General features: G+C 45.4%; 1 long non-coding RNA gene across 1 annotated transcript; it reads right to left on the reverse strand.

Moving 5' to 3' along the window:
* Positions 1-9,342: 9,342 nt before the first annotated feature.
* On the reverse strand, positions 9,343-17,385 carry LOC140494040 (uncharacterized). The gene is made up of 2 exons (XR_011963872.1): positions 17,057-17,385; positions 9,343-12,066 (listed from the first exon to the last, which is right to left on the reverse strand). It is a non-coding gene; the product is annotated as an uncharacterized lncRNA (long non-coding RNA).
* Positions 17,386-25,531: the final 8,146 nt, after the last annotated feature.

The following is a 25,531-nucleotide window of genomic DNA, read 5'->3' on the forward strand; positions in this document are numbered from 1 at the left end:
CTTGCTATCTCCTTCCTGCTGTAACTTATGACAGTGGGATCTTGTTACTACACAGTCTGGAAAAATTCCTGGGTAAGTAATCTTTTAACTCCCCAATTCCCTAGTCTTGCTTTGGCTTCTCCACCACAAGGGGTGCCTATCCCACCTCGCCTCCTGCTCAATCGTTCCCAAGAACAAACTGTATTCCTGGAACTGACACTCTGTTACTCACTGTCACTGTTACTTCCATAATTTTGATTTGGCATTCCATCCTGATGTTACACAAGGGAATGCTTAATTTCTGTCCCCATTCACAAGTTAACACGCTCTTGATTAACATGTCAGAAAGAGTGAAAAAAACTTTCATCTCTTACTATTAGAGGGTGAGAGAAAGTGAGGGCTGCAGATGCTGGAGATAAGAGTTGAAAAGTGTGGGGCTGGAAAAGCACAGCACGTCGGCAGCATCCGAGGGGAAGGGGCGTTGACGTTTCAGGCATAAATCCTTCATCAGGAAAGTGGGAGGTAAGGGAGGGGGAAGGAGTTTGAGAAATAAATGGGAGAGTGGGGGTGGAGCTGGGTGGAAGGGAGCTTGGAAGGCGAGAGGTAGATGTAGGGAGGGTGTGATGGTGATAGGTCAAACAGGAGGGTGATAAGACTCCTATCGGTGGTAGGACAGCTGGAACCCTCAAACTGTATAGCATCAACGTTGACTTCACCAAATTCCAAATCTCCCCTCCACCAACCTCTCCCAGATCCAATCGTACAACCTAGCACTGCCCTCTTGGACTACCCTAACTGTCCATCTTCCTTTCCACCTTTCGACTCCACCCTACCCTCCGACATATCACTATCACTCCCACCTACATCTTCTTATTGCCTTCCCAGTGATCCTCCCACCAGCTCAGCTACTCCCCTCGTATTTATCTTTCAGCCCCCTTGTCTCCCCACCATGTTCCTGACGATGGGTTTCTGCCTGATATTCGATTGTCCTGCTGTTTGGATGCTGCCTGATCTGTTGTGTTTTTCCAGCGCCTCACTTCTCAACTATTAGAGACTGAGCAGATCCCATATCTCACAAAATTATAACTTCTTGTCCTTCTCCCCCTGTTCTTTCTGAGTAAACTTTATCTACAGAGGTGAATTCTTTAGAGAGATCAGGCACTGCCTCCATACCCAGCCCTTGCCTAGGCTGTGCAATTTCCTGCAGCTCCTCGGCTCCAATTGGGGTCTCCTTTACCAGTTTCACTAATGCCAATGGGCTTAGCCTCTTCTACCACATCTTTCCCCAAAATGTCTTCCTTTAACGCCCAGCACGGTGTGTCCCAGTTTACTGCAGTGAAAACAACTTTTTCCCAGTGCCCTTCTTAAACCATCAGCACTGTAATTTTATGTGTTCCACTCACTTATAGTGAGAGCACCTGAGGCCTTTCACCACCTTTCAACCCCCTTGGGATTCTTACTTCACCTGTGGTAAAATATTGTGAGCTACTGTTCGCTTTGTAATGTGTGATCGTCCCTTCACCCAATTTCTATCCCTCACAGGATGAAATTCCTGCCAGAAGCTAAATTTCATCACATGCCACAATGCATTTTTACCTGCCATTTCTGGCGCGCTGCTCACTTCTTGAACTTTCGATTCTTTCACATGAATTCTTACTATCTCTGGAAGTAAGTCTTTTAACTTCTCCAGCAGATTAATCTCCCTTCAAGCCTCACAGGTCTTATCCATTTTTAAGGCCAGCACCCACCTGTTAAAATGACTGTGGTTAATTCTTTCAAACTCAATATAAGTCTGACCTGGTTCCGTCTCTATTTTTCTGAACTTCTGTCTATATGCTTCTAGTACCAATTCATAGCCAATCAAAACAGCCAATTTGACATCTTGATAATCTCTTGATCCCTCATCTGACAGCGCTGCACATACCTCACCAGCTGTGCCCACCAGCTTAGTCTGAACTAGCATTACCCACAAGTTCACTGGATACGACATCTGCCTAGCCATTTTTCAAATGAAATAAAAAAGGTTTTGACATTTTTCTCACCGAAATATGGCAAGTTACTAACCTAGTTGTATACATCCCTACGTTCTCCCTTTATCTCTATCCTGTTAATTTAACTTTCTTGTCTAATTCCCAACTTCTGAATTTCAAATCCCCTCTCTCTTTCTTTTTCCTCTGTTTCTCTTTCGTCTCTCTCTGTTTCCGTTCCTTTATTTATCTTCTATCTCCAATTGCCACATTTGCAATTAAAGTTTTTTCTAACTCCACTGCAGTTGCCTATTTCTCTGATACATCAAAGTGCTTGACCAACTCCATCACAATTTCAGCTTCCCTTTTCTCCCTGGTTAAACCCAATTCCAACCTATTTGCTAATTCTAAAAAATGTCCTCCTTCTGTCTTCTAAACTTCCTTGGAAAATGTGGGAACCTCTTTAGTAATGTTAAGAGCTATTTCCCTCACTTTTCATTTAACCAACCACAAGTAACAAAATTAAACGAATTTTCCCACTGGTTTTATTTGAAGATCAAAGTCACTAATTGCAATGAGTTGGAATTTGCTGGGACCTGTTGTATCTCAAATCTGTTCAAGTCGGTCCAAGCGCCACATGGCAAGGCCCCAAACTGTTATGACATCAATGTCGAATCCCTCTGTTAATTAAAACCACATACCCAGAAAAGCTCACCTCACATCATAATCTGTCAAAACGTGAGCGACAGAGAACTCCTAAATTCCACTAATCAACAACAAATAACAATTTATATCTCTGCAAGTTAGGTCGCTGAACTTGAAGGTATGTTTTCAGAAATTTCGTCACCATGACTAGGTGACATCATCAGTGAGAGTATCTGCTGAAGTGCTGGTGGTATGTCCCACCTCTCTATTTATAGGTCTTGGTTTCTTCAAGTGGGTGATGTCATTTCCGGTTTTTTTAACAAGGGAATGTAGACAGGATCTAAATTAATGCGTTTATTGATGGGCTTCTGGTTAGAATACCATTCCTCTAAGAAGGTCTTTGCGTGTCTTAGTATGTGTGTGTGCTTTGTCCCAGTCAAAGTGGTGCCCTTCTTTGTCTGTATGTATGGAACATAGTGATAGTGCATCATGTCTTTTGGTGGCTAGCTGGTGTTCTTGTATCCTCGTAACACAACAACAGGACAGTTTCAATGGTGGAAAAATGATTTTAGATACACTGTTTAATCAATGTGTGTGTGCAGATAAGTCGCATTTTTCATATGTGCACAACACATCGTAAATGAACAACAGAGACACAGTTAACGAATAATGATGTATAAAATTGATAAAACATTAACTTGATTTGATCCTCTCAACGTTCCCTCCTTTTCTGGAATTCCCAACTCTAATCTCTCGTTCTTACCAGGATGTGTGCTCCAAATGCTTGATTCTGGTGTCCCAACTTATTTCAGTTAATCCCCTTTCTACCGGGACTTCAATATGTTGGCCTGCTGGGTTCTTTCCAAAGCTAGTGTCTGTCATATTATTGGAGATAAATATTCTGGCATCAGTTCAGCATTTAAACATATTACTCTGTTGTACATGCACTGTACCAAGGACCACAGCACACAGGCATTGCCAAAACATTGGGGGATGTTCATCTACTTCTTTCGATAATGTCGTTTTCTCATTTTCCACATCTACATATCTATATCCTGTCTCTCGTTCTCCCTTTGTATCTAGTTAAGAAATCCACCAATTATTCTTCGTGTGCCAACTCCCAAAACCCCTTTTTTCAATTTATATCTAATGCTCTCTTCAAGATGTAATGTGGTTATAATTAAGAAATGTAACTACCAAGACATGCGGGAGGAGCTGGCCAAAGTTAATTGGAAGGGGAGCTGAGCAGGAAAGACCATGGAGCAGCAACGGGAGGAGGGTCTGGGGATAATTCGGAAGATAATACCAGAAATGCAACCCCAAGAACTTGAAACATACTCATGGGAGAACAAGGCAGCCATAAGTGATAATGCATCAAACCAAAAGAGAAAATATACAATGTGGTGAAGATGATTGGGAATCCAGAGAATTCATTGGCTCTGCGACAACATAACGCTGGCATCACTGACACTACAGAGCTCTTAATCATGGTCAGGGAAAGGAACAGAGGAAAAAACATTCACTTTAAATACAGAAGATGCTATTTCTCAAGGAAAAAGATTCAGGTGAATTAAACATTTGAATTAAGATCAGTTAAATTCTTTTCCGGAATGTGTCAGATTGGAAGCAAGACCCAGGGAGAGACCCTCAGCAGAAAGAGAGTATGAAAATTGAAGTATTTCCACATCAGAAACCAGGTGAGGTCACTGAGTGCAGGGCTGATGGGTGAATGGGTCTCAGTGAGAATTGGGGAACAGACAGCAGAATTGCATTGCAGATATTGCAGCTCGAAACTGCGTATTCATGTAGTGCTGCAGACCACAGCAGCAGGAGGAGCAGAACAGCATTCAACCACAAACTGTAACATTTTGCCAGGGTAACACTTCAGTCTGTCATTACCATCAACACCATCTATGGCTCAATGACGAGTGTGGGTGAAGATATCAGAGTCAGAATCACATGAACTTTAACTTGATGCTAACTCATTAAAGCTACCAGACTTGACCAACAGATCTGATCGAAGCACTGCAGTCCTGTCACATTCAGTCATAAATGATGATGGACGATTAAACAAATGACTGGAGGAGAGGGCTCCACAAACATTCCCATCTTAAATAATGGAACAGACCTGCACATCAGTGTAAAAGAGAAGGATGTTTTATCTGCACCATCTTCTGCCAGAAGGGTTGAGTCGATGATACACCTACCCTCATCATGATGCCCACAAAATCACAGATGCCAGTATTAAAGCAATTTGATTCGCTGCACGTGACATGAAGAAACAGCTGAACACAGTAGATACGACAAAGGCAATGGGTCCTGACTCCATTCCTGCAATAGGACTGAAGACTTGTGCTGCACAACAAGCCCTGTCCCTGGGGAAGCTGTTTCATTCCAGCTCCAACTCTGACATCTCCATAGCAATGTGGAAAATTACTCAGCTATTTCCAGTACCCTAAAACGGGAATAATTACAATCTGACCAATTACCACCTCCTCAGTCCCATCATGACAGTCAAATTAGTAGGAGTTCTTTTTGACAGAGCTGTCAAGCAGCACAGAAATAACCTGTTCAGTGTAGTTTTTGACAGGTCCCCATGTGGAGATGGTGCTGTTGTGGAAATGTTACTGGATTACTAATCCAGACCAGGCTAATGATCTGGCAGCGGGTGGAAGTTAAAGACAATTAATAAAATATCGAGATCTAAAATCTGGGGTCAGTATCAGTGACCTTGAAGCCAATATCAATTGTAAACACAATTTCCTTCTCCAATGTAGTTTTAGGAAGTGAATCTCCCATGATTTCCTGGGCTGGCCTAAAAGTGACTCCAAAGACCCTGACATCTAATAAACATTTCAATGGTCTCTGAAATTGCCAAGCAAGGGCACTCATTTGTATCAAACTACTCCGAGGTCTGAAAGGATGAAACCGGACAGAACACCCGGCCTCAGCATCAATGTCAGAAAAGGGAATGGGAACACAGTCCTGTCGACCCTGCAGAGACCTCCTTCCTAACATCTGAGAGCTTGTGACAGCATTTACAGAGCTTTCCCACAGACTGCACAGATACATCGGGAATGGAAAACACATTTAGCCTCCACATGGAAAAAAATCTACTCATTGCACTTACCCCACACGATATACATATCCGTTAATGTGAGTAACCTTGGGAAGCTATAAAATAGGAAGTGCAGTAGTACGTTTGGTTCTTCGAGTTTGCTAACCAATTCAATATAATGATGGTTGTCCCTTCATTTCCATACCGTACTCCTGCTCTCCCACCATCCCTTTACTGTCTCTAAATCCTTATTTATAAGCAGTGTCTCGGTTTCCAGGTGCGAGCGAATTCCTCAGGTTCCCCAGTCAGTGAGAGCAGACATTTATTATCATCACAATGCAGAGTGACTGCCTGTACCTAATATTGTGTCCTCTTGATTTACAAGTCCAAGCCAGGGGAATTATCATCCCTGCTTCTAATCCGTCTCACCCTGTCAGAGTGTTATATATTTTACTGAGATCTCCACTCATTTTCCTAAACCCCATGGAATACAGGCCCAGTCGCCCCAAACTGTGCTCCCACAACAAAAATATCATCCCAGAGATCAGTCTGGTCATCCTTCACTGCTCTCCCTCAATCTCAGGTTTGTCCTTTATTAGGTAAGGAGACCAAAACTGCAAAAAATACTGCACAATATTCAAGATGATATCTCACCAAGGCCCTGTACAGCTGCAGTAAGACAACTTTTCTCCTGGACTCACATTCCCCTGACATGAAGGTCAACACACCATTTATCTTCCTCACTGCTTTCTGTTTCTGCAATATTCCTTTCAGTGACGGGTGTACAGGGAGATGAAGATCCTTTTCAGTGTTGCAGCTCCCCACTTGGTGTGTCTGTGTACACTGGGCAGCGTGCCAATCTCCATGCCCAGTATTAACCTCTGGTTACTGAACTCACTGCACTGCAGGGGACTCAGAGGTTTATGCAGAAGGAAACAACAAACAGGAGCATACGTCCCTTTGTAGATCAACATTTTTCTACCAATCCTTTCCAAATGGTAGGCTGCCAATTTATAGTTTCCACCAAAGAGCACACCGTCACCTCTCTCCACATTGTTCTCCATCTGTCACGTATTTACCCATTCACTCCACTTGTCTTAGTCTTCTCGGTGCTTTTTTATATCCTCCTCACCCACTCGCAATCCCACATCCGTTAGTGCTGTCAGCAGGCTGGGATATATTGTGTCTGATTCCAGCAACCAAATGTTTAAAGGGCATTGTGAACAGCTGGGCGCCAAGCACTGAGCCCTGTGACACCTCAGCAACCGTCATCTGTTAATTTCTATTTATTTATTTCGTGAATATCAGAGTCACTGGCTGGGCCAGCATTTATTGCTTGTCCTTAGTTGCCCTTGAGAAAGTGGTGGTGAGCTGCCTTGTTGAACGCTGCAGTCCACCAGCTGTGGTTGACCTCCAATGCCATTAGGGAGGGAATCCCAGTATTCTGACCCAGTGACTGTGAAGGAGCGGTGATATATTTCCAAGTCAGGATGCTGAATGGCTTGGAGGGGAACCTGAAGACAATGGTATTCCCATACATCTGTAGTATTTGTCCTTCGAGATAGACATGGTCGTGAGTTGGGAAGATGGTCTCTGAGGATCTTTGGTGAATCATTTCATTGCAGCATGTAGATAGTCAAACACTGCTGCTGCTGCTGAGTGTTGATGATGGAGCATTGTGGATGAAGGGACAGTCAAACTGGCTGCTTTGTCCTGGATGGTGTAAAGCTTCTTGAGTGTTGTTGGGGCTGCACTCATCCAGGCAAATTGGGAGTCTCCTCTTACACTTCTGACTTATGCATTGTAGATGATGGACAGACGTTTGGAAGTCAGGATGTGAGTTACTTGCCGCAGTATTCCTAGCGTTGGACCTGCTCTTATAGTTACTGTGTTCATGTGGCGAGACCAGTGAGTTTCTGAGCAATGATTACCCACCAAGAATTTGATACTGGGGGAATTCAGTGATAGTAGCACCATTGAATGCCAAGGGGCAGGTTAGATTATATTTTAGTGGTGATGGTCATGGTCTGGCATTCCTGTGGGCTGAATATTACTTGCCACTTGTCAGCCTGGATACTCTCCAGATCTTGTTGCGTTTGAATATGGACTACTTCAGTATCTGAGGAGCCACAAATGTTGCAGAACATTGTACAATCATTGGCGAACATCCCCACTTCTGACCTTAAAATGGAAGGAAGGTCATTGATGAAGCAGCCCTGAAGAAGTTTTCGGTCACTGCTCGAGGGACAACGACAGACTTGGAGCTGAATTGACTGTCCTTCATCAACCATGACCATGACCTACGTGTCAGGTATGAATCTAACCAGCAGGGATTTTGCCCCGATGCCCATTGATTCCAATGTTACTAAAGCCCCTTGATACCACACTTGGTTGAAGACAGCCTTGACTTAAAGGGCTGTCATTCTCACCCTACCTCTGGAATTCATCTCTTTTTCCCATGTTTGAACCACGGTAATGAGGTCAGGAGCTGAGTGGCCCTGATGGAGCCCAAACTGGGTGCCATTGACCAGGGTATTGCTGAGCAGGTGCTGATTAAAAACACTGAGACCTTCCACCACTTTACTGATGATCGAGAGTAGACTGATGCGGTGGTATTGGCCGGATTGGATTTGTTCTGCTTTTTATATACAGGAGATACTTGGGGTAATATTCCACATAATGAGGAAAAGCCATTGTTGTAACTGTATTGAAATAGTTTGGCTAGGGGAGCGGCAAGTCATGGAGCACAAGTTTTCAGTACTATTACCAGAATGTTGTCAGAGTATGGACTCTTGGGAGAGTATCCAGTATCTCCAATCGTTTCTGGATATCGCGTGGACGGAATCAAATTGGTTGAAGACTGGTAACAGAATTGCTGAGGACCACTGTAGGGGGCTGAAATGGATCATCCACTCAGCACTTCTGTCTGAAGGTTGTTGCGAGTGCATCAGCCTTATCTTACACACTGAAGGGTTGGGCTCTTCCATCAGAGAGGAAGGGGTTATTTGTGGAATCTCTTCCTCCAGTGAATTGTTTAGTTGTCCATAACTATTCTCGACTAGAAGTAGATGGACTGCAGAGCTTAGATCTGAACCGTTGCTTGTGGGATCACTTAGCTGTGTCTATCACTGACTGCTTATGCTGTTTGGCACGCGCGTTGTCCTATTTGGTGGCTTCACCAGGCTGACACCTCATTGTCAGGTATGTCTGGTGCTGCTCCTGCCATCCTGCACACTCCATTGAACCAATGTTGATTCTCTGGATTGATGGCAATTGTTGCGAGGGGGATATGCCAGGCCATGAGGTTATGCAGGAGTATAATTCCACTGCTATTGATGACCCATAACACCTTATGGGCATCCAGATTTGAGCTGCTAGACCTGTTCGAAGTCTGCCCTATTCAGCACTGTGATAGTACCACCCAAAATGGTGGATGTTATTCTCAATGTGCAGGTGTGACTTTGTCTCCGCAATGACTATGCGGTGGTCACTCTTACCGATACTGTCATGGACAGATACTCCTGCAACTGGCAGATTAGTAAGGCTGTGGTCAAGTATGTATTTTCCTCTTGTTGGTTCCTTCACCAACTGCTGCAGAACCAGTCTAGCAGTTATATTGTGCGAGATAAGTGGCTGTCCAGCCCCATCTACGGCACTTTTTATTTCCCTTCCCAGGAACAAAGACACGGAGGAGTCAGTCCAAAACTTTTTCATTCAACTTTGCAAAGTCGGGTGCTGTTCCCAAAGGTACACACACACAAGCATAGTAATCTCCACACATTATATACATGTATACGTGGGCTGGGTCTACTACTGCTGCCTTGACCAACGAGTGCTCGGATTCCGAACTGTTTTCCTTATTTGGGTTCTGGTGCCTGCGATTCTTTTATCATTCACTTGGCCAATCAGTGTTTGAGCTTCCCGTTCTTCCCTTATATGGATGATGTTGTACAACTGTGGTTAAGGGCGGCCTCTCAACTATCGAGGAAAGCTGTTACAACTGTTTCATTCATATAAACGTGGGGGAGGTCCGGCAACAGTTTCGAGTGTCTGCTTGTGTTTACTATAAGGTAGAAAAGACTAAAAGGCAGCTAACCGTTTAAAAATTACACTACCCCCTACAAATCCCCCGTGTCTTTTCTTACGGCCTGTAATTTTTCAACCGTAAGTTTCTTCTCCAGGGCATTTCATAACTCCCGAGCTTGTTCATCAAACTGCCCTTCTCTAATACTACCCCCGCCCAAGAGGGATTCACGTTGTTCCATCTCGAGATTTATTCGTTCAACCTGCCCATAGGGAACATCCTTCTTAGTAAGGGCGGTTTCGATCAGTCGTTGAGTTAATCCCCGGACACAGGGAATAACGCAACACCCAAGGGCAGTGAGTACCCCTGCCACCACTATACATGAGACAAGAAAGGGAACGACCACCCCCGTCCATTTACCGAACCAAGCTTCCAACCAGTCCGTGAGGCCAGAGTCGATGCCCGAGTTTTCGGCCAGTTCGTCCGCCAATGTGGTGAGTCCATCCAGGGCGCGGGTGATGGACCCATCAGGGGCTGTGTTGTTGGGGATGAAAGTGCAGCACTGAGTGCCTATCATGACACAAACACCCCCCTTCTCTGCCAACATCATGTCTAAGGCCAACCTATTTTCCCTCGCCATCCTACTAGTGGCGTCCAGTTGTTCTGCTATTCCTTTCACTGCATCCCGGGTATAATTAATGAACCTCTGCTGATTGTAGTAAATATAATTAATCCAATCCACATTCTTATTGATGGTCACCCACCAGAACAGTGACGACTCAAAACCCGCCGCTATCTGGTTCCTAGCCTTGTATTCGTCAGGAACACCCCCTGGGGACCCCTATGGCATCTAAATATATGTTATCATCAAAAGAGGTCTCCAAAGCTCTCTCAGTTCTTCCACTAGAATGGGGTTGCTCTTGTTTTTCGAATGCCAGGGTGAATGGGATGGCCAATTGAACGATTGCACAAGTGCCCGTCCATTTTTGGGGCAGGGTCGGTCGCAGAACCCTCCCACCACAGTACCAGCAGAGGTCTGCCCTAGGTACATGAATGTGGGAGTAATTCCCGCCCCCGGTAGTTTCATTGACCAGCCGGATTGATCCGCTGCACTTGTCAAATGTCCCCACATCGTCGTCCCATTGTAGTCCCGTCCGAGAGACGCAGGCCTGGTGCGTACCCGTTACCCCTGAGAATGATGGCGGGCGGGGCGCCCCCTCAGACCTGACGGGGGGAAACTTCAAACTCAAGGGTCGACAAGTGGGGTCGTTCCAGGCCTCTCGGTCCCGGTACAGCCTTATCATGCAGTCCATGGCTCGTGGGTGTTTCTCCCATCCCAGCGGGAATGGGACCACCTGAGGGTTAGGGCGGGCACTCGTGCATGCGTAGCAATCACTCTTTTTCATGATTTGGCCCATTCCATCCAGGCATTCGCCTCCCCGTACCCCGTTTCTATTTCAAAGGTCTTTTCCAAATCCGTTGTCTCAATTATTCTAATCTTTTCCTGCTTACCAGTGGTGGATGAGCCCCCAGACTCAGCTTCAATGACCGTGATATACGTGCAGCACAGCTGCATCCCCCCCCCATCCTGCCTGGCCCCCAACTCTAATACCCAGTATTGTTCTATTAAGGCTCACCTCGTTCTTTTCCAAGTTCTTTATGGTCAGATAGAGCGGATTGCACTGATTCTGCCCACAATCTCATCCAGGGGTGATGGGATCACGGACAACTGACACCATAGCCTGGACCCCGGGGGCTGGAGGCCTATTTAGGCCTTCCCTACCATGCAATTGTAATACTAACGTCTGACCCTGGAATCCCCTTTCTCTCTCTAGGTTCCGCTTAGTTTGATTCAGTTGACTTTTAGTCCTACAGGGCACCAACTCACATAGGTCTAAGCTAAATGTCTGTGTTGATTGGTTGGCAAGCACGGAGATGGTGAACCACTGACGGTCCTCTGCTCGTTTTTTTCCAGAGGCCAAATTGGGTAACACGCACACTATGACCCAGCCCAAGGATAATGGCATAGCAATTTAACAATACGATTGACCGCATTTTTTTTTTTTCGCGACACCCGTAGCCCAAGGGCACAGTTCCTTTAGACTCGCAAAAGTCCAATTAGTTCGTTCTCAGGGTCTCTGTTCCTTAGATGCCTTTGTCAGAGAGGTTCGTTGGTCCTCCGTCGGTTGTGGCACTGGTCCCTTGACTCGAGTGTAATGTGTCCAGCCCTTTTCGGCCGTACGGACAGCCGTTTCGGTCGTCAAAAGTACCAGGAAGGGACCGTCCCAAGTTGGTTCGAGGGTACGTTGCTTCCAGCTTTTAATCAGGACCCACTGACCCGGCTTGACGGTGTGCACCGCAAACTCGAGGGGCGGCGTCTGTGCCAAAAGTCCCTGTTGGCGTAAACGAGATAGAGCAGACCCCAGAGCCACCACATATTTTTGCACAAACATATCCCGAGACTCAAATACAGGAGGTTCCCCCTTCGGCCCATGGAACGGGAGGCCAAATAACATTTCGAAAGGGGAGACGCCCAAATCCCGCCTTGGCTGGGTGCGAATTTGCAACAGGGCAAGGGGTAGGCATTTGGTCCAAGGCAGGCCGATTTCACTAGTGAGCTTGGTTAGCTGCTTTTTGATGGTCTGGTTCATTCTTTCGACCTTGCCCGAGGAGGAGGGATGCCAGGGGGTGTGCAAATCCCAGTCAATCCCCATTGCTTGCACTACATTCTGGAGGACGGTCGAGGTGAAGTGGCTCCCCTGGTCAGAGTCAATAGCGCGGGGTAGCCCAAATCGTGGGATGATTTGCTCGAGTAGAATCTTGCTAACCTGAGTTGCCGTTGCCGTGGTAGTGGGAAAAGCTTCCACCCATCCTGTCGGGTGATCTACCACTACTAATAGATACTTCAGGCGACCTATGGGGGGGAGCTCAGTGTAATCTACCTGGATATACTCAAACGGCCTATAGGCCGGACTCCTACCCCCTTGTCTTGCATGCTGCCGCAGCCCCCTTTTGTTAATCTTTCGACATGTTATACAATCTCCTGTGACCTGCTTGGCTACCATGTACAGACCAGGGTGAGCATATCGGCGCAGGAAGGCATCACACAGTGCCTGGGCGCCCCAGTGACCCCCTTGGTGTAAACGGGCAATAATGTCCCGCGTCAACGGTCGATTTAGCAGCTGGCGGCCATCGGGTAAGGTCCACTTGCCTTCCCTATCCTTTGTACCCCCCAGAGACGCGAGAAGAGTTTCTTCTTTGTCAGTAAACGTGGGCACTTCGGTAATTTCGGATATCTGTGGAATCCTTACCAGGCAGTTTATTACTTCCTTCCCCATCCCAGCCAATTTTGCCTGTTCATCTGCCAATTGATTCCCCAGGGTCTCTATTTTATCGTCTTTCTGGTGTCCTTTCACATGTACTACAGCAATCTCTTGTGGCAGCAACAAATCCTCCAAGATCATGGCTACTAGTTCCTCGTGGACCAACTCCTTTCCTCTACTATTTATCATTCCCCTTTCTTTCCAGATCTTCCCAAAGGTGTGTACTACCCCAAAGGCATACTTAGAGTCAGTGTAGATTGTCCCGGCTATTCCCTTTAAATTCCTCAGAGCCCGGTGCAAGGCGTACAATTCGCACGTTTGTGCGGACCAGGCATTCGGTAGCCGTCCACTTTCCACTAATTCCCAACCAGTCTCACTAATGACTGCATAACCGTTGTGTCTCTTCCCATCTATCACTCGAGAGGACCCATCAATGTACCACCGCCTACCTGCATGTAAGGGGGTATCCCTCAGCTCTTCCCTCACTTTACTCTGGTACTCTATTATGTCTGAACAGCAGTGTTCCAGTTCCTCCTCCCCTTCCCCTTTCCAAAGAAAGTCCGCCGGGTTCTGGCAGCCCCCGACTTCTATTCAGAGGTCTTCTCGGTCTAACAATATGGCTTCATATTTCAGAATTCTCGAGTCAGTCAGCCACCTCCCGGCCTTCTGATTCAGAATAGTTCTAACCTGGTGGGGAGTAGTGACTGTCAAGGGGGCCCCAAAAGTCAACTTCCTGCTTTCCTCTACCAGCTTTGCCGTGGCTGCCACCGCTTGGACACACTCCGGCCACCCTCGGGAGACTGGATCCAGAATTTTTGACAGGAAAGCCACGGGCTTCCTTTTACCCCCCCAGTCCTGGGTCAATACTCCAAGAGCGGTTCCCTTTCTGGAGTTCACAAAGAGGCGAAATGTCTTACTAAAATCCGGCAAGCTTAAAACAGGTGCGGCCATCAATTTTCCTTTTAGGATTTCAATTAACTTTTTCTCCTCCTCCTCCCATTTTATTCTGTTGGGTGCCTCCTCAATGAGTTTTAGGTACAAGTCTTTAGTAAGGGGTGCATAGTCGTCTATCCATAACCGACAATAGCCTAAGAGTCCCAAGAACTTCCGCAACTCCCTCTTGGTCGTTGGGAGGCCTAGTTCGATTATTGCCCGCACTCTTTCCTGACTTATTCGTTTCTGTCCCTGGCTTGTCAAGTGTCCTAGGTACTTAACCTCTGTCTCCACATATTGGAGCTTCTTCTGACTCACTCTTAACCCCTTCTCAGCTAGGTAATTTAATAGGGCATTAGTCCCAAGTAGGACGTCCTCCTCCGCCGGTCCGGATAAAAGGAGATCGTCCACGTATTGTATAAGCTTAAGGGCCGGGGACAAGGTTAGTCCCTCCAATAATTGTTCCAGAATCTGCCCGAACAGAGTCGGGGACTCAGTGAATCCTTGGGGGAGTACGGTCCACCTGTACTGTTGTTTTCTGCCAGTATCAGGATCCTCCCATTCAAAAGCAAAAAAAAATCCCTACTGTCCTTGTCCAGGGGACACGCCCAGAAGGCATCCTTTAAGTCTATAACACTAAACCAGCCGTGGTCCGGGGGGATTCGCCCCAGAATAGTGTATGGGTTCGGTACCACAGGGTGCCGTACTTGGACAATTTTATTTACTTCCCTTAGGTCTTGGACCATTCGGTAGCTCCCATCCGACTTCCGGACCGGCAGGATGGGGGAATTGTATCGTGACATACAGGGCTCTACCAATCCATCTTTTATTAGGTCTTCCATAACTGTCTTCAGGCCCTGCCTCCCTTCCCAAGAGATGGGGTATTGGCGCACTCTGACGTCGGGGCTCTGGGGCTTTAATTTTACCTCCACAGGTCGAATTGCGAGTCCTCCCCGGTTCCCTTTGGCGACCCAAACCCTAGGGTCTATCTCTGTCAATCGGGACTCACTAAGGTATGACATGGTAACGGCTAATTCTTCCTCTTCTCCCACTTCTATTCGCAATCCGAAACGGACTATCAAATCCCGTCCCAACAACCCATAGGGAAGATGGGGGAGGTAAAGGAGTTCCACCTGGAGTTCCTCCTCCTCCAGCCGCAAGGGTTGTGGTTCGAATATTTTCGCATTAAAAAAAAACCCCACCCTTAACTCCTGAAATGTTTAATGTTTTAGCTTGGAAGCCAACCCCCCTCGGATGGAGGGGAATTGAGGACCTGCCAGCGCCTGTGTCAACTAAGAAGGTAACATCTTGTCTAAATGGGCCCACCCGTAAATTTACCAGGGGTTCTTGGTAGGCCCGTGTTCCGATCCTCCCCTGACTTCCCTAATCCATTTGTTCACACTCCATTTCATACATCCCTTCTCTTTCCCTTTTAAACTCGGGACAATCCCTTTTGAAGTGTCCCAGTTTCCCGCAATGGTAACATCCGGCCTTCTGAGGGCGCTCAATTCCATAAGATCCTCCTCTCTCACTTCTGCCCCGTCTCGCTTCTCTCCCTCTCCAACTTTTCTTCGACGTTCCTCTCTCCACCCCATAATCTCCCTTATTACATCCCTCTGAACGTACACCTTCTGTGCTTCCCGTAATAATTCTGCAACATCCTTTTCAGCCCAATCCTCCACTTTCTGTAATTTCTTCTGAATGTCAGGCCATGACTTAGTCGCAAAGTGCACCTTAAGCATGCTCTTGCCTATTTCCCCATCGGGGTCTAAACCTGAATACTTTCGCATGGACTCCCGCAAACGGTCTAAAAACTCACTCGGGGATTCATCCTTTTTCTGTCCAACTTCAAATGCTTTTGCTAAATTCCGCTGTTTGGGCACGCAGGTTTGGATTCCCCTGATTATAAGGCTTCTGAGGTCTGTCATATTGGCCCTTCCCCCCGCATCGTTATGATCCCACCGGGGGTCCTCTAAGGGGTACTTCTGCTCTCCACGCTGAGGGCCGTCCTGATGCTCCCTATCCCAAATGGCCATTGCACTATTCCGGATCATAACAATTTCATCGTAATTAAATAGTATTCTCATCATGGCCTGCAGTTCAGCCCATGTGTATATACTGGGCCCCAGAAATTGGTCCAGTTGTATTCCCACACTGATGGGGTCATCCAGTAGACGGGGTAGTTCATTACGGAGTTGCTGGATATCCCCAGAATTTAAAGGTTGTACTACGAACCCGGTCCGTTCGTTCCCAAACGGCACCTCTCGTAAGGGGTTCAGCTGTTCAATATTGTCACTCCTCCCAGCTCTCAATCCCTCTTCTCGACCTCTCCGCATCTCGAGTCGGACTGATTTCCTAGTGCCTGGGGTGAGTTCTGCGCCCCCTCCTGTGCCCCCCCCAGCAGTCCCTTCCTCACTGGTCGTAGCCTGCTGGGACTTGGAATTATCCATCGCAGGAGGGAGCTCCGCGCTGGACGCCTGGTCGTGCGCGGGTGGTATATACGGGGGCGGGGAAGACGGTGGCAAACCGTCGGTGAGGATGTCCCAAGACTTCTGGGGCTTCCTCGGGTCTGTTTGGGGAACCAGAGGATAGAGACGCGTGGGACTCTCGCCGTCTCCTGCCAACCAGGCGGCGGCATATTTGCTCTCCTCTGGGTCAAACGGTTGTTTTCTGTTAACATATACATTTAGGATTTGACACACCCAGTCTTCATCAGACCCATACTCGGGCCAAACTACCGAGGGGGCGCGGATAGGTTCTTTGGTCCATATAAAACAACAATATTTTATCATGGTCTCTTTCTTTAAGTCCTTCGTTCTACTACTGTCCGTCCATAGACTTAACTTCCGACCTAATGGACTAGCGGGGGGTATTTCTTTCCCATGGTTTATCTTCGGTCCTGGTCTTAAACGCCCAAAGCGTTTTCACAGATGACCGTCAAAACCACAATTTCCCATGGTTTGTCTTCAGTCCTGGTCTTAAACGCCCAAAGCGTTTTCACAGATGACCGTCAAAACCACAATTTCCCATGGTTTGTCTTCAGTCCTGGTCTTAAACGCCCAAAGCGTTTTCACAGATGACCGTCAAAACCACGCGGCCAACAAGGAAGAACAAAAGAATCTCTTACCTTGATCCGTGCACGGAGTTGTCTGGCCTTTTTAAATGTGTGTACCCCCGTGTATAGTCACTAACCGGTCGTCCCAGCACTCGTCCGTGTGTTCCTTTTCCAGGATTCAAAATTATTTTTAAATGAGCCGGGTCACATCCTCTCTTGGCCAACGGCCAACGGACCAAGCCGATCAGTGAGAAGTATAAATATATACTAGACGCGTCTTTGTTGTAATCAGGCTTGATCCGTGAGCCGAAGAGACTGCCCCCCCCGGCAATAATTATTTCATCCCGGAGGAGCCCCCAATTGTGCGAGATAAGTGGCTGTCCAGCCCCATCTACGGCACTTTTTATTTGCCTTCCCAGGAACAAAGACACGGAGGAGTCAGTCCAAAACTTTTTAATTCAACTTTGCAAAGTCGGGTGCTGTTCCCAAAGGTACACACACACAAGCATAGTAATCTCCACACATTATATACATGTATACGTGGGCTGGGTCTACTACTGCTGCCTTGACCAACGAGTGCTCGGATTCCGAACTGTTTTCCTTATTTGGGTTCTGGTGCCTGCGATTCTTTTATCATTCACTTGGCCAATCAGTGTTTGAGCTTCCCGTTCTTCCCTTATATGGATGATGTTGTACAACTGTGGTTAAGGGCGGCCTCTCAACTATCGAGGAAAGCTGTTACAACTGTTTCATTCATATAAACGTGGGGGAGGTCCGGCAACAGTTTCGAGTGTCTGCTTGTGTTTACTATAAGGTAGAAAAGACTAAAAGGCAGCTAACCGTTTAAAAATTACACTACCCCCTACAATATCCTTTGGGATCTGGCAAGCTCGATCAGAAATGCTGTAGCTGAGATACTGTTGGTGGTGAACATTGAATTCCCCCACCCAGAGTACATCTTGCGTCCGTGCTAACCTCAGTAGTTCCTCCAAGTGTTGGTCAGCATGGAGGAGTACTGATTCATCAGTTGAGAGAGGCTGGTACATGGTAATCAGAAGGAGGTTTGCTTTCCCATGTGCAAACTAATGCCATGAGACTTCATGGGATATGGAGTTACCGTTGAGCACTCTAAGAACAACTCCATTCCAACTGTATCCCATTGTGCCGCCACTTCTGCTGTGTCCGTCCTGCTGATGAGACAGGAGACACACGGGGAAGGTAATGGGGAGTCTGAGACATAGTCATACTCATAGAATCATACCTTACAGACAATGTCAGGCTGTTGCTTCACCTGTCTGTTTATTTCTATTCACTGTTTCCTGCCAGCTGTCCCATTCTAGAAACATGTCCATATATTAGCCCCAATCCACTCAGATTTGATTTTGCAAATTGGGCTTGGAGATTTACCAACATTTTTCTAAAAATCAAAATGTTTTACATCCATTGCTTCTCTTTCATTTGTCTCCCAGTTTGTTTCTCAAACATAATTCCCATTTCATAAATCTATGTTAGTGTTGTCTATGGCCATTCCTTTCAGCCACAATAATTTCTGCTAAAACATTTACTTACAATGTTCTATGTTCCATGTACTCTATCATTTTCCCACACCAGACTTGGTTTTACTAGTATTGTTAGAAAGTTTTGTGAAGACAGAACTGAAGTAGTGGCTTCATAGTTCTGCCATTTCCCTGTTCCCCATTCTCTATTCTCTGGTTTCAAACTGTAAGGAAACTGCACTTGTTTTCTCATATTTCTCACATTGACACAATTTAACAAGCTATTACAGTTCACTCTTATAACCCTTATGAATATAACTCTTCAGAAACCCATCCATTCCTGCCTTAAACTGCTCAATAATTGACCTTCCACACCATACACTCACAGGAGCATGGACTCTGTGCCAACAGAAATACAGCACGATCTATACTAGTCCCACTTTCCTCCAGCAGGCCCATAGCCTGGAATGTTATGACACTTCCAATTACTCGTCCATGTGCTTTTTAACGATTGTGAGGTGATCATTCCCCTCTCAGGAAGTAATCCCAGAACCCCACACCCCGAGGTGAAAAAATATTTAAATCCTCTCTGAACCTCAAACTCTTCACTTTAAAAGTGTGCTCCTTTGTTCTTGACCCTCTGACTAAAAGGAACATCTACTGTCTATCCACACTGTCCATGTCCCTCATAATCTTATCCTTCTGAATCACTGACTCCTCAGCTTTCTCTGCTCCAAAGTAAACAACCCGAGTTCAACCAGCCTCTCTCCATAGCTGATATGCTCCATTCCAGGGAACATCCTGGTGAATCACCTCTGCACCTTCTCCAGTACAATCACATCCTTCCTGGAATGTGGTTCCCAGAACTACATACAATACTCCATTTTGGCCGAACCAAAGCCCTGTATTGCTCTTATAATCTACACCCTGGTTAGGAAACGCTACACCCAAGGTCCAATTCTTAACTAGCCCATTAACCTGTCCAGGAGAAAGTGAACACTGCACTTGGTGGAGATCAGAGCTTAAGAAATGTGTTGCTGGAAAAGTGCCGCAGGTCAGGCAGCATCCAAGGCGCAGGAGAATCAACATTTCGGGCATAAGCCCTTCTTCAGGAATTTGCCCGAAATGTGGATTCTCCTGCTCCTCTGAGGCTGCCTGACCTGCTGCGCTTTTCCAGCAACAAAAGTTTTAGCATTATTCTGTCCACTCACATTCAGGGATGTGTGGAGAAGCACAATCTGAGCTTTGTAGTGTGCTGCCATTCATTGAGTCCTCCCCTGCCTGGTTCCATCTCCCAAAGTGCATAACATCATATTTATCAGGGTTACATTCCATCTGCCATTGATTTGCCCATCTGACCATTCCATCTGCATCGTCCTGTAACTTAAGGCCTTCCTCCTCACTGCTAACCACCCAGCCGATCTTTATGTCAAACATACACTTACTTATCACACTTCCCCCACTCTCCACCGAACCCCCTCAACGTTCACATCGTTTTTTAATGAAAAACACAAACAATAAGGGACACAACACTGATCCCTGTGGTACACCAGGGGACACTGGTCTCCAGTCACACAAACAGCCTTCTCCCACCACCCTCTGCCTGCTGCCACTAAGACAAATTTCCTTGTAACTTGTCAAGTTATCCTTCATATTGTGAGATTTTACTTTATTTTTTAGTTTCCCAGCTGGAAATTTGTCAAATTCCTTCCCACAAAACTAAACAATCGACATCCTTAAACTAATTCAATCAAACCCATTGGATGTGACTTCCTTCTGTTAAAGTCCAGATGATTATCCCTGATCAAACCTTGTGACTCTGATTGGAGTTCGATTTTCTCCTTCTCTATTTTATCCTGTCGTTTCCTTAACAGTGATCTAATACTCGTTCGTCTATAGTTCCCTGGTCTATCTCTTCCACCCTTACTGTGAAGTGGAATCGTATTAGCAGTTCTCCAGTTCTCTGGCACCTCCCCTATGGTCAGATTCTAATTAAAATATTCAGTCATGGTCTTTCCTCCCTTGCCCCAACAGCCGCCTGTGATACAACTCATTCAGACATGGAGATTGGTCCAAATTTGTACAGAACAAAGCCTCAAAACCCTGTTCGTATTTTACATCAATCTGTTCAAGAGTTGTCCAGCCCATCTTTTTGAATTCTGTACATGCATCCTTCTTCTCCCAAGTAAAATAAATGTGAAGGTCTCATGTAACAATCCATCAATGTTCTCCAATTTGACAAACAAATTGCCCGTTTGGTTTCGACCAGACACTAATTGTTTGCTGATTATTCTGTTCTACTTGTCCGTGTAGAATATCATGGGATTCTCCCGGATCTCGCCGACTTGTACTTCTTCATGTCCCTCTGTTCTTTAGTCCTTTCGATGTTTCTAAGATTCACTACAATCACCTCTCATGTTTCGAAAGTCGAGATTTCAGGCTGAGTTACCCCATCAGACAACCTTGCCAACTTAGGGGTTAATTTGGAGAATACCTTTTGCAGTTCCTCTGTAGTCATTATATTCTTTCTTAGATTGGGACTCCGAACGATACACAATATTCTAAGTTTAGTCTCACCAATGCTCGATGCAACTGGTGCACGACATCCTCTATCTTCCAATTTCATTCACATGAATTTTTACTTTCCCATTTGCATATGTTCTTCCCAATACCTCTCTCTTTAAATCGCTTTAACTTTTCTTATGAGCTCAGTGTGTGAGTTCTTTTAAAAGAGCTCATGAATATCCAACTATACGTTATCCATTGGTTCTTCATTGCCTATGTCCACAAGAATCATCTTCAAACCATTCCAAAAAATGTGTGCCACTTCTGGTTTTCCTTTCATCGGTACATTCTCACACTCCCCAGTTATGTTGTTACCTTCAAAATATCTAGTAGCATGTTCTTTGTAATCGAGTCCACCAGACATCCGACTGCGGATGACAAGATAACTGGTCTGTAGTTCACCATTCCCAAATCCATCCTTTCTTAAACTGTTGGATAATATTTATAACCTTTGCCTTATCCAGATTGGCTCAATGCCTTTCGGGAATGTGTCGGAAAATAAAGTGAAATCCGCGATGCAATCAACATGTCTATTGCTGCTTCCTCTGAAATTTTTGAATGAAGTACATCTAGTCTGTCAGATTTATAAATACTCAATCCAGCTTTCTTTTCAAAGATGACCTCAACATTGATAAGAATGATCTTAGACTTTATTTACACAAGTCCCATGGTCACTTGGTATTTCTGGGAGAATTTCTGGACATTCTTCCATGAAGATAGACACAAAGAAACTGTTTCTTTCCCCTGCGATTTCTCTGTTCGAAGCAATAAATTATCCTGAACGCACACCAACTGTTCCACATTTGACCTTGTTTTTATTTTTTTCATACATTGGTAGACGCTTTTTAGCTGTCTTTATGTTTTTCTTTCATTTGCACGTTTTTTCTCTTTCTGATTTTCTTCTCAGCTTCTTTGTCATCCTTTGCTGGGTCCTACATTTCTCTGAATCCACTGGCTTACTGCAAAACTTGGCATTTTTCTAAGCTGCCTCCTTTCATCTACCTATTAGATGAAAGTGGGGTTGGAAGTGATAGTCAGAGAGGAAGGAGGGTGGAACAGACTGATAGGGAGGAAGGTGGACACATAGGAATGTTCAAAAGGGCGGTGCTGACTTGGAAGGTTGGAGTGGGATAAAGTGGGATTAGGGGAAATGGGGAAATGGGGAAATCCACTATGATCCCCTTTGGTTGGAGTATCCCAAATCAGAAGAGGAGGCTTTCTTCCTCCAGGCTTCTGGTGGCTCAGGTTTGGCAATAGAGCAGGTCCAGGACCCTTATGTCCTTGGTAGAGTGGGAATGGGAGTTAAAGTGCTCAGCCGCAAGGCAATGGAGTTGTTCAATGTGGCTGTCCCAGAGATGTTCTCTGAAATAATCCACAAGTTGACCTCCTGCCTCGCCAATGTAGAGAAGACCACATCGGGTTTAATGGATGCAGTAGATGAGGCGTTGTGTCTCCCTTCGTCACCTATCATCTTCATCTATCTATCGCAATCCCAGCTACCTCCCCCCTGGCGCACTCCCTTCTCATTTATTTCCCAGCCCCCTTGGCCCATATGCTTAATTCCTGAAGAAGGGCTTATGCCCGAAACATCGATTTATCTGCACTTAGTATGCTGTCTGACTGTGCTTTTCCAGCACCACACTTTTCGACTCTGATCTCCGGCATCTGTAGTCCCCACTTTCTCCTCACACCCTCATGGCTTGCATCACTCAGATTTATAACAGTTACTTCAAATAAAACAAAAACTGTTGTGTACTCAAACATCATAAAAGAAAACCAATACATTATGGTCACTGTTCCCAAAAGGTCCTTTCCAGCAAAAATTTCAATTAGCTCTTCTGATCATTCAACACCAATTCCTAAATAATCTGATCTTGAGCTCAGTGCTCGACATACTGTTTATGTGAAACATCTCACACGTGGTCACGAAATCCATTTTTCCCAGCATTAGCATTCAATTGGGTTAACACAGTTTACATATAATTTAAACAGTACATTATTACTGCAGTACCCACAAATGTGAATATCTCATTTCCTGTTGTATAACATGCCCAACATTTGTATTGCAGGTTTCAATTTGATATATAACTCCCATCAATGTTTGTTCCTCCTTGCTGTTTTTGTGCTCCACCTTACTAGATTCTGTGGAATCTGACCGACGTGGGCTCTGGGGAGATTAATGGTAGAGATCATCTCGCCACATCATTTATAATGTTCTCAAACTTTAATTTCTCCAGATCTCCCGTGATGCTGTGGAATGGAGAAGGACAATGATCTTCCAACAATGCTTTGTATTCCCCCAGAGAGCTGAGACAGCTCTAACCTGGGAGGGAACCTTACAGCAGGTTGGTAAAGTGTTGCTGCTGCTGTACAGGGTCTTAGTGAGATCACATCTGGAGAAGTGTGTACAGATTTAATCTCTTCAATGAAGAAATGATGTTGTTATATTGGAAACAGCTCAGAGATGATTCCTGCATGAAGGTGCTAGCTTATAACGAAAGGATGGTCAGGTTGACCCAGTAGCCATTGGAGTTTACAAAAATTAAGGATGATCTTATTTGAACATAGATGACAGAAGGAGTCAACTAGTGAAGCGAATTACGCAGATAGTGGAGGGATCCATTCCGTTCTCCAGTCTGTTACACAGGAACAACAGAAGGATATTCCGGCCTTTAAGCCTGTTACACTAAAACAGGACGAGGCTATTCAGTCCCTGGAGCCTGATATACATTTACAGAAGGAGGTCAATCAGCCACTCGAGCCTATAACACTGGACCCAGAGTAGGCCATGCTACACCAGTATCCTGTTACACAGCAACAGAATCAGTCCATTTAGCCTCCTCACGTCTGTAACATAGGAACTGGAAGAGGTCACACTGTGACTGGAGATTGTTACACTGGGATAACAGGAGGCCATTCAGACCCACCGAGCCGATTTCAAGGGAATTGGACAAGGATAAAAACTATCTGACACTTCTTTCATGAGAAAGGAAGAGGTAATTCAGACACGTCTGTAGTTTGGGAACAAGTGAAGACCAATCACTCCCTCGGTCCCATCTCCAGGATACATGCGGAGACCGTTCACAATCTCCACCTGTTATGGAGAAGTATGAGAAGACCCATCAGCCCCTCAATATTTACACTGCAACGGGAAGATTCCATAATAACCCACCCCTCTCACGCATCAACGGGAGGAGGCCATTCTGGCCTTGGAGATGACAACATGGGAACACCAGAAAGACGTCACCCCATCGATTTTGTACACCAGCAGAATGCTGAGTCCAGTCAGCCACACATGCCTCAAGCAGCAATTGGAGCAGATCTCTTAAAACCTTTTGCCGATTACACAGGATTCAAAGAAAACGTAAACGTTTTTGAAAGGGAAGAAATCATAACTGTATACATTTGGGAGGAAAACGTAACGATAAACTATTGTAATTTAAGACAATTACTAGAATCCATTGTTGAGGACATTTGCAAAGTTAAACCACAATCCATCGGAGTCAACGTGGTTTTACAAAGGACAAATCAAGTTTGAAGTGTTTGCTTGAGTTACTTAAAGATGTGACAAGCAAGGTGGATAGTAGGATTCCTGGAGATGGAATGTATCTGGTCTTCCTGAAGGCTTTGGATATATCGCTTCTCCAAAGAGTAAGTGGTAAGATCAGACAACATGGGTTTAGGAGTAATTTATTGGCTTGGATGGAGGATTGGTTATCCAACAAAATGGAGTCAGATGGAATAAATGTGTCATTTTCTTTTGGCAAATGCAATTTGTGGGATGCCATTGATTTCAGTACTCTTTTGAGATCGATAGTATTATTGTACTCAGTTGACGGGATAGAAAATACGATACCACATTTTCAGATGACACTAACATCGGTGGGAAATTACATCGGAGTGATAATGCAAGAGATTTTAAAACATATGGATAGGTTGGGTGAATGGGCCAACATTTGGCAATGAAAGTTAAAGTGAATAAATATGTGGCTATTCAAGTTGGCCCGTATAATAGAAAGACAAATGATTATCTAAATGGAGGGAAAGTTCAAAGTGCTTAGGTGCAGAGGGATCTGGGTGTCTGCTTGTGTATCACAGAAAACCTGCCTGTGGGTACTGCAAGTAATGAGAAATGCAAGCATAATTTCAGTGTTTATTTATAAAAGGATAGAGTAGAAAGGTAGGGAGTGTTGGTGTAGCTATGTAAGGCATTAGTGAGGCTGTAACTGGAGTACAGTTTGGGTGTCCTGCAGAATGAGGTATTTCCATTGGAGGCAATTCAGAAGAGCTTCATTAGATGGATTCCATATTTGAAGTGTTTGTCTTATGAAAAGAAAATGAGCACTTCAGGCCTATACTCTCGAATTTATAAGAATAAAAGGAGATCTCATTGAGGGCTGTAAAATGCTAAAAGTAATTGAAAGTGTAGATGTGGGTGGACTTTTTTCACGTGGCGCAATCTACAACAAGAGACTGGAGTTTTAGG

This window comes from Chiloscyllium punctatum, chromosome 23 (genome assembly GCF_047496795.1).
Source record: "Chiloscyllium punctatum isolate Juve2018m chromosome 23, sChiPun1.3, whole genome shotgun sequence".
Lineage (NCBI taxonomy): Eukaryota > Metazoa > Chordata > Chondrichthyes > Orectolobiformes > Hemiscylliidae > Chiloscyllium > Chiloscyllium punctatum.